Genomic DNA, 9903 nt, shown 5'->3' with positions numbered 1-9903 from the left:
AAGGAGAGTATGGGGGATAGAGAAGGGAAGAGTAAGGGGCGAGGCAGGGATTTAAATCAAATTGCATGCATAGAGCATTTTGTCAAAATGAACTCAACTACTATTTATATCTATAATGCTCTAATTAAATAAAAGGTTAAAAAAAAGCTACCATAAAAAAAGTAGACCAAGGAAGATATAAAATATAAAAGACTAGTATTTGAAACAAGAGTTTAACGCAATGGCTAATACAGAAAATTCACTAGAAATATGAATGTATTCAATGATTAAATGAATCACCAAAAAAAAAAAAAAAGCTCTCGTTTACAGAGAATGAGTCAGTGCAAACTAGACTTTTTTAGAATTTCTGACAGCCCTTTTAGACTCTGATGTGGTTTTTACCTGATTTTAGACAGAATTTGGTGAACAATCTTCTGGTCTCATCATGTTCAACATACAGAAATGTGGATTACATGACAGTATAATCATTAAATTCACCGGTGATCACATAAATTATAAGCAAGGAAAGAATGTATCAATGTCAAACTCTACAGAGGTCTCCAGCAATGCATCTGGGGGCTGGTCTTTTGCCCTGTTCTTTTCAACATTTTAATTAAATGCTGATGATTTCAGGTAGTTAATTACCAGATGCAACAGTAGTGTTAACTACCCTGAGTGCTAAGGTTACCCAAGATCCTCAAAGTGTGCTGTGATTTTAAAAAAAGAAATGGAACATTTTCTTAAAATTCAAGAAAAAAAAATAAATAAATTTCATAGGTATTCATAAGTATTGGCTTTTTAAAATGTAAATAAATATTCATGAGCTAAAGTTGGGCCCCATACTATCCATTGTTTTATCTAGTTCCATCTGATGTCTCAAAAAGAAGCACAAATGTAGGTGACACTCTGATACGTTTGTCCTTCTCACTAAAATATGATCTGCCCCAAGTCACTGTTTTCTGGCTTACACTGAGGATTTCTCTTTTTAAGGAACATGGTGTAGTGCATTCTTATAATTCTAAGTTGTCTCAGCTCTCATTTGGAATGCAAATTTTACTTTCTCATGCCAGAAGCAAGAGTCAGTCACAGTTTCTGGTCTGCTCAGGCTGGTAGCCAGAGATAACAACTAGGAGGAGTTTCTCCTACCTAGCAGCATGGATTCCTTTCTTTCCTAAAGTTTCTTTTACATGGATCATTCAGGAATTTTTCCAACAACTTGCGGTGACCAGCTCCTTATTCTTTTATATAGATCACTTGTTGCATTTCTTTCTCTCTTTCTACCTGACTCTTCATCCCTGCTTCCAGTGAACCAGGGATAAAGGACAGCTTATTCCAACTTCTCACACCCTCCTTACCTAGAATCTGTAAGTAAAGTCTTGGAATGTGTGTCTTGTTTTGGCAATGTATTAAACATATGCTCTTTATCTACATACAGGGCCTGCCCCAGGATGCGTTTTCCCCAGGAAAATATTAACCATACCAGAGCAATGGTTAATATTATAAATTGAACAAAGATCAGAAAAGAACTACAAGGGAGTCGTCCAGTATGATCAAGTGTTCCCTGTGGGAGACTTCTACCCTAAGGTCCTAGACCTAGGAATTCAGCAATCCTGCCAGGTAAGGAAGTAATCCAAGGCACAAAGTAAGCACCCCTGTCTAATGCCCCTTGATCTCCCTAGCTGCTCAGTGCTAGAATCTGTTTAGCTAGGGACTCTCAAAACACATGGGAAAGTCACCTTCTCTTTCTTTCTATTAAAAAGGTTGGAAAGAAGCTTAATAAGTGAGCCACTTGCTTTCTTTTTTTTTTTCTTCAGGTTATACCTTATTTTCTTTAAATTTTAAAATCTAGTTTTAATACCCCAATCAGAGGTGCTCCCATCACAGGACAACCATCCTAAAATATTGACTTTCTTTAGCACCATTGCATATTATATTATCACATATCCTTTGGTTTTACTCATTTATTAATTCATTTCCTTACCACTGACCAAATACCACCTTTGCACTGGAAAGAGTTAAATTAATATGGACATACTGTCCTTCATGAGCGCATATTGATAAGAATGGAAACATGGAAATAGGAATAGGTGAGTATGGTCTATAATTGTGAGTTTAAAGGATAGGGATAAACATGGGGGATTATGGAAGAGAAAGAAGATTAAATTTTCTGGGGGAACTGCCCCAGATGGAACAGCAGAAGTTTCTGATATATGTTAAAACTCAATCGAGAGCTAAAAATCAAAACAAATACAGATTAGATGTAGAATTAAGGAGAAAAGACTTTAGGGATATATACAAATGTGTCTCATTCTCTCCAAGATGTAGGAAGCAAAAACTCTTGTTTCCTTTTACAGAAGGTGTTGAACTTGCAGGCTACGGACACAAAATCTTGGCCAGCACTCTCTCTAGTGGTGAACCAAAGAACTACCCCTCTGCATTTCCTAAACTGCATGAAAATGAATAAGAAGGTATATATGAAGACACCCAGTGCATGCATTTAATAATTGTCAAATCTGAGGAAGAATAAATATGTGAGTATTACAGAGATATATATCCAAGAAAGCAATTCCAACAGGAAAAAAAAAACCGTTAAATCTATGAGATCCTCCCTATTAGGGAGAAGTGGACCCAACCAAAGAACAAACTTGCGATGAAATTTAGGACCTGAAAATCCATAGAAAAGCAATGGGTACGGAACAGATGAGGTTTCATTTTGATTCCCAGCTAAATTACCAGTTATGGATGGGGACAAGTCCCTTTAGCAATCTGTATCTTTCCTCAGCTGTTACATTTCGGCTGACCCTATGTCCCAATTTGAGTAGGACAATTTTGTCTTGTGTCAGTTATCCCATATGCCTAATAATAACATATTTCACTTCTAACACATCCCAGTTTGGTGATATATGATGTGGCACTCCAGTTATGGGATTAAGTCTAGGAGAGTTAAATGGGCTTAGGACAATGGAGGTGCAGCCAGCACTCAAATGCTCAGTACTCATTCAATGTGTCTTTAGCTAAAACTTTTTTTTTTTTTTTTTTTTTTGCTGCTAGTGGCACCAATGACTCTGAACAATGTCTCTCTGAGTTTCCAGTGAGTCATGTGATGTGAGACAATGGAGATAAACTGAGTTGTGTGTCTTCCCATAAAATTAATGGAGTTATTGTTATTCAGAAAAACTTGGGGTAAGTGCTTTCCCAAGTCACATGTTTCTTTGCATCTTCTGCTAGCTTTGAAATCCTTATATAAATTTTGATTTTTTTTAACAATTAATTGTAAGACATTGACATTTCCAATAAAATGTAAAAATGAAAAAGGAAACAAAACAAGGGTGGTATATGCTCTGTATTTGGGATTTGGGTGTAGCTGGTCATCTGCACAGCTGCACATTCAGTTCCTCAAAAACACAAACATAACCCACCCCAACATTGAATAATAAGCAAAGAGAGGAGTAAATTGCAGAGCATCACACAATGGGACCACTGCAGTCTCTGAAATGATGGAATTGCACTATATGAATTGACATGGAAAATAGCTCATAGCATATTATCAAGTGAAGAAAGCCACTACTGAGAAGCAGGTGCAACATTGTTATACATTTAGGTAAAAATTATAAAATATAGATGTATGCATGCTTATATGGATTCAAAATTTTTTTAAAAAGTTAAAAAAAGTCTAAAATGTACATCAAAATATTAATAGTGGTTATCTCTTTGTGGCATGATTTCAAGGGATTTTCCTTCCAACTTTTATTATTGTTGTTAAACAATGAATATAATTTTTCTTAAGAACATAAAATGTATGACATATATTACATTGCAAAAGGAACGTATCTTAAATTATAATTCAGAGTTTGGAATATTTGTTGCAGATGGTGAGAATAGGCATTGACATAAAACAGTTAATTATCCAGAATCTGCACACCACTGGCGCTTTCTTTTGTCACTATCTAAGCAATTCTGTAACTCCAATTCTCATTGCTATTCTCACCCCAGCAAGAAAAAGAAACAGCAGACCTTAAATGCTAATAACACAGTTACTTTGGAGTTTCAGTCTCCCATATGTTCCTCAATGGTCCTTGACCCTGGGAGACTGCGTCCTTTTGTATCGGGTCCCATTGAGTATACACTGCGTTTAGTAGCTCACTTCTAGTGAATAGAATGGACTGTGTGATGTAGGGATTAGATCACGGAAAGCAGTGTGCCATCACCCTGTCTCTCTGTACCTCTTACTTTGGGGAAATTCAGTCACCATGCTAAAAAGTTATAGAGACAACTAGGAAGAGGCCCATAGAGTGAGGAACCAAAGTCTTCAGGGAGAAACCATGCTGTCAACAACTCAGATGACTGCAGCCCCAGTCATCTGCTTAAAGGATTCCCATAACAGACCCTGAGTTAGAACCACCCGATGAACCCCTCTGGGACACCAGACCCACAGAAACAGCAATGTCATCAAATACTTTAGGAGCATGTGACAGCCGCTCTCTGGCTGAAAATCTTGCCTGAAATGAGGACTTCAGAAGCACAGCTTCTTGTGATCTCTGAGTCCTAACTCTTCTTGGGTTTGGTTGGAACTTCCTGAAATTCCTAGGCAGAGTCTTATTGCTGTAGCTTGGATATGGTATGAATGTGTCCCCCAAGGGGTCACACATTGGAAATGTGATCCTCAGTGAGATGATTTTGAGAAGTAGTGAAGATTTTAGCAGGTGTAGTCTGGATTGGGAATGTAGCTCAATAGTTGAATGCTTTCCCAGCATGTGCAAGGCCTTGGGTTTGATCTCCAGCACTTCAAATGACAGGAAGGAAGGAAGAAAAGAAGAAAGAAAAGAAGGAAGGAAAGAAATAAAGTGGGAGGGAGAGAAGGAAGGAAGGAAGGAAGGGTGAGTGGGTCTGTATGTCCATGTCCCTTTCCCAAAATGGGTGCTTAACTTGACTTCTATATACCTTACCACTGATTTATTTAAATGAATGAAGAAAAACAGAGAAGCTACCAGTGGAGAAAATTTTTCTATCACCACTTTCTAAAATTTTTGTATAATTCTCTTTTATACACTGTAATCATCAACCCCCTAATCATCCTGAGGGCAACTTTATTACATATAAGCCAGTTATTCTAAACTTCTGTGTACATAAGATTGACCTTTCTTGTATAAACTTGGAGAAAACAAAGTCCTTTTCTAAGTCTAAATTTCTTTTTTGTAATAAAGTGATGATTTTAATAAGAATTAATAGCTTAGTTCTCATCTTGTTATAATTCAGAAAATAGACCAGACCATGTCTGAGTACACAGATTTATTTAGCTCACAATTTTGGAGGCTGAAAGTCCAACACAGGGCAGTCCCATCAGTTCAGCTTCTGGTGGGGGAGGACCTCTAACTCCATCACAACATGGCAGATGGCATCATGGCAGGAGTGTGTATGAGAGGAGAGAGCAGACACAGAGGAAGGTAGTGTGTAACAGGAATTCAAAGCCCAGGCTTACTCTTTTTTATATAACCCTCCCTCATAGGAACTAACCAGGGTTGCTCAAGAACTACTTTCATCTTAGGTCTACTCAGGATCCCCAGCCAGCAAACCACCTTCCTTTAGGCTGTGCCTTGTAAAGTTTTCACCCGCTCAGCGCCACCACACTGAGGACCAAGGGTCTAGCACATGCATCTTCAGGGGGGAGCCCTCATATCACATCCAAACCATAGCAACCATTCTATAATGTTGTTGGAAGTGCTGACTGAAATAATCTACATGAAGCACTTTGTGTAATTTTCAACAAATGGAAAATAATAGTGTTCTTTGTTCTTACAAGATACAGGTGGGGTCTTGGAATGCATATTTTTAATAAGTAACTCAGGTGATCACAACCTAAATGGCCTTTAGGTCATTCTATGAGAAACACTGAATACAACTGAATCTTATTTGATTATAGTGATTCTATTGATAGTAGGGTATTCTCCAGTTTGCTTCTATTTGACCTTTGCATCTGACTCACCAATAAATGTTCTGATTTTTTTTTTGAATTTTCTCTTTTATTTATGATGTGTTGAATAGCTGACTCTCTCTAGCAGAGATTTTTTTTTCCACATGGACAATTTGGTAATTGGACTCAGTAGGGCATGACCTAAGGCTCTGACCCATTTTCCCTCAAAAGCACTTCCTCTAAGGCTGGTCCATAATCCAAGTTTCTTTTCCACATCAACTCACATAACTGATAATTCAGTATGTAAAGCACACCCTTTCCTAGTTTAAGGGCCCAAAGATCATGGTGTCTTGCTGGAAATATTTGTGTTTTATTATTATATTTTAAAACTGATTGATAGGAAAAGCACACTTATTTTGGTAAGGACAGAGAATGGATATAGGACTTATTCTTTGTCTGTAGAAATGACAGCAATGACATCAGAAACTGGACAAAATACATGAAACTGGTTTGAGGTCTTTGCAACAGAGATCTCATGGCTTTAATCCACACACGAAACATAACAAAACATAGAAACAAACAAAGACAAGTAAATTTTTTTTAAAAAATTGCAAATCAGGGGACTTATATCCAATCATATTAATACTTAGATTTCATGTAAATGGGAAGATGATACATGTAAATGTGCTAAGTTTCCAATTAAAATGTAGAATTAGCACACTAGATTTAAATTAAATAATCAAATTATGTGCTGTTTACATGGAATCTATTTTAAATACAAAGATATAAGTAGGTTAAAGGTAGAATGGTGGGATAAGATATAACCATTAAAAACCTGAAGTGACTATAATATTGTTCCATAATGTAAACTTGAAGATGAAGAGTATTATTAATAACAAAGAGAATTTTATAGTGATAAAGTATTATTGATTTCAAGGAGGTATAAGAATCCTAAAATTCAGGTAATAACAGAGACTGAAAATACATGAGTAAAAATGGATAAAACTAAAGCCACAGATTTTTTTTTAATCAAGAATTTCAGCTGGAGACACAAAACAATCTTTACAATCTTTATTTTTTAAAAATAAATGACAGCAGAATTCGTTCCAATTCTTATTACATATATTCAGCACAATTTTCTTCATATATGTACTTTGGATAATGATGTGATGATATCACCAAGTCTAGTTTTTCAGTTATCCTAAAATAATAGGATAACTTGAAAACGCCATCAACCTACTTTTCCTAATTGATATTTATAGATTATCCCCAAATTGTCTAATGCATATGGTTTTTCCTTGCCATTCTTTTCACAACAAGGTCCATATGTTCTTCCATAAAATACCTCAACAAAAATTTTAAAACATTAATTCATGCAAAATCTACCTCTTAGAAACTAAATAAAAATATGTAACAATTTTAAATATTTGGCAGTAAATGAAAAACCTTAAAATAATCCACAAATGAAAGAAATAATTTATAATGTCTTTTATCATTTATTATTAAAATAATAGAAAATAATAAAATAAGATTATAATAATAAATGTTATATTACCCAATGGATATTTATAATATTATGACAATATATAGGGTGATGCTAAAGTACAATTACAGAGAAATCTGTTGTTTCAAATTTTTTCATTAAAGAGGAGGCAGCTTTAAAACTAATAATTAGAGCTTAAACTTTAAGAAACAGTAAAAGAAGAGTTAATGATCTGCTTTTAAGGAGAAAGAATAATAGCAGTTAGACTAATCCTTCCTTAGATCTCTAAAGTTAGTAACAAAAACACAGCTTACCAATATCAAGTGGGAAGGAAATGACATGCCCCTAAGAATCCTAATATTGAAAGTAACTTAATGGATAACTATAAAATTTTCTATGCCAATAAAGTCTTCAATTTCAGTGAAATGGAAACATTTGCTGAAAATGTACCACCAAAACTGTCTCAAGAAGAAATAGAAGATCCAATTAGCTCCATGCCTCCTAAAGAAAATTAACTCATCTTTCCACAAGGGAGACTCAAGGCCTACAGTGCTTCATTGGGGACTTGAAACAAGTCCTTAAAGATTACACAAATTATCTTGGAAAATAGAAAAGGAAATACTTTGCACACATTTTATTGTCACACAATATCTGTTGTGACAATAAATCTAAACAAAGACATTGCAAAAGTGTAAGACTCAGATTTCTCTAATTAACAGACACAGATCTCTTCAAGCATTAACAGATCATGGCTGGCAATATGTAAAATAGAGAGTGAACCATGATCAAGATAGAGTTATCCAAGGCATGCAAAACTGCTTTATCACTACAAGATAAGTCAATGAATCTCCTGATATTGACAGATAAAGAAGGCTGTCCTCTAAATCATCTCACTTAAGGCAGAAAATCAGTTGATCAAACCCACAACCCGTGAAACATCAAAGGTGACTTCTTCAAACTAATAAAAAACATCTGTGACAAATTTGCAGATACAATTATATTTAACAGTCAAATCATAATAAATATCAAATAATGATATCAAATGTTATATGCTTGATTGGAGTAGAAATAGAAAAATAAAGTGATTAGAAATTTGCAACCCTTAAATGTAGATTATAAAACATTGCTGAAGCAAATTTAGAAAACTAATAATATAGAAATATATATTTTTTCTCCTTTTAAAGGGTCAATATTATCCTAACATAATTTTTTTTTTCAAACTGGTCAACGAATTCAACATAGAATTAATCAGATTATAAGAAAGTTTTGTTCAGTAATTTGAAAGTTATATTTTCATATCCTAAACTTAGAAATGTCAGAAATGTTTCAGAAAATAACAAATCTATATTTGACATAAAACTTCAGTAATCAAGAGAGTGTGAATTTTTCATTAATATAAATAAAGAGATCAATGCAATAAATCATAGTTTCTACAAATACACTCCGAGTTACCATGTTAAATAATCTTAACAAAAGGCAGCAATCAGTTCAGTGATTAAAAAAAAAAAAACTATTGTTAATAAATCAACTGAAACAATCAGAAAAATGAACATATAAAAATATATATGTATATGTATGTATATATGTTAGGTAGTGATAAGTAAAATGATATATATTAATCTCAAAAACATTATTTTGAGCTAATAAATTCAGAACCAAACCAATATATATATTGCTAATGCCATTTATCTGGAATTAACTTATAAGCAAAACTTGTATCAGAATTTAAAACTTAATTTGGAGCAGCAGTTGCCTCTAGATCGGAGGTAGAGGCTGGAATTTCTTGGAAGGTGACAGAGGGGATCTTACAGGAATGCTAGAAATGTCCTCTTTTCCAATTGGGAGGAGAAATACATGAGTAAATGCATATGATAAAACATATTGCAATATACATTTCAATTGGTATTTAACCATATGGAACTGTATTAGTCTTCTAGGGCTGCCATAACAGAATGACACAGACTTGATGGCTGAAACTACAAACTTTGTTTTTTTCTTCACAGTTTCAGAAGCTGGAGTGTGGAGGAGAACCATTGGTGTCTGGTAAGACCTGTCTTTCTGGCCCTTTCTCTGAATGCACAGAGCAAAAGAGGGCTCTGCTGTCTTTTACTCTTTTTATAAGGACACCAGGGATATTGGATTAGGGCTCTACCTTTGTGACCTAATGGATTTTGACATACCAACTTAAAGGCTTCATCTCCACTGGGTGTCCAGGACTTCATGTATGAGTTTGTGGGAATACACAACTGAATTCATATTAGTAACTTACGGACCTAAAAAGAAATATGACAAAGGCAAGATATATTCCTTAGCAAGTTTTATTTCTAGTGATATAAAGAAATTACAATATTCGAAGTCACATATTTACAAACAGGTACAGCAAAAATATTATGCAGTACTAATCAAAGGAAGCAGATGTAATTATTTGAAATTGAACACAATTGAGTGTTTTCACTGCATTACCCTTCCTGGCAATAACACTTCAGTAAGGAAGAATCAAATGGTTTCCCTTCATATAAGGCTTTGATTT

At 34.6% G+C, this 9903-nt stretch overlaps 1 long non-coding RNA gene across 1 annotated transcript; it reads left to right on the top strand.

The window, feature by feature from the left end:
* The first annotated feature begins 1421 nt into the window (after nt 1-1421).
* Nucleotides 1422-9513, top strand: LOC124078635 (uncharacterized). The gene is made up of 4 exons (XR_006846990.2): nt 1422-1596; nt 2334-2510; nt 3031-3162; nt 9377-9513. It is a non-coding gene; the product is annotated as an uncharacterized LOC124078635 (long non-coding RNA).
* Nucleotides 9514-9903: the final 390 nt, after the last annotated feature.

Source organism: Marmota monax, unplaced genomic scaffold, assembly GCF_021218885.2.
Source record: "Marmota monax isolate L192 unplaced genomic scaffold, Marmota_monax_Labrador192_F-V1.1 WCK01_AAM20220418_F8-fsc00009, whole genome shotgun sequence".
In the NCBI taxonomy this organism is placed as follows: domain Eukaryota; kingdom Metazoa; phylum Chordata; class Mammalia; order Rodentia; family Sciuridae; genus Marmota; species Marmota monax.
Note: the sequence above shows the minus strand (reverse complement) of the source record. Positions and strands in the feature narration are given on the sequence as shown.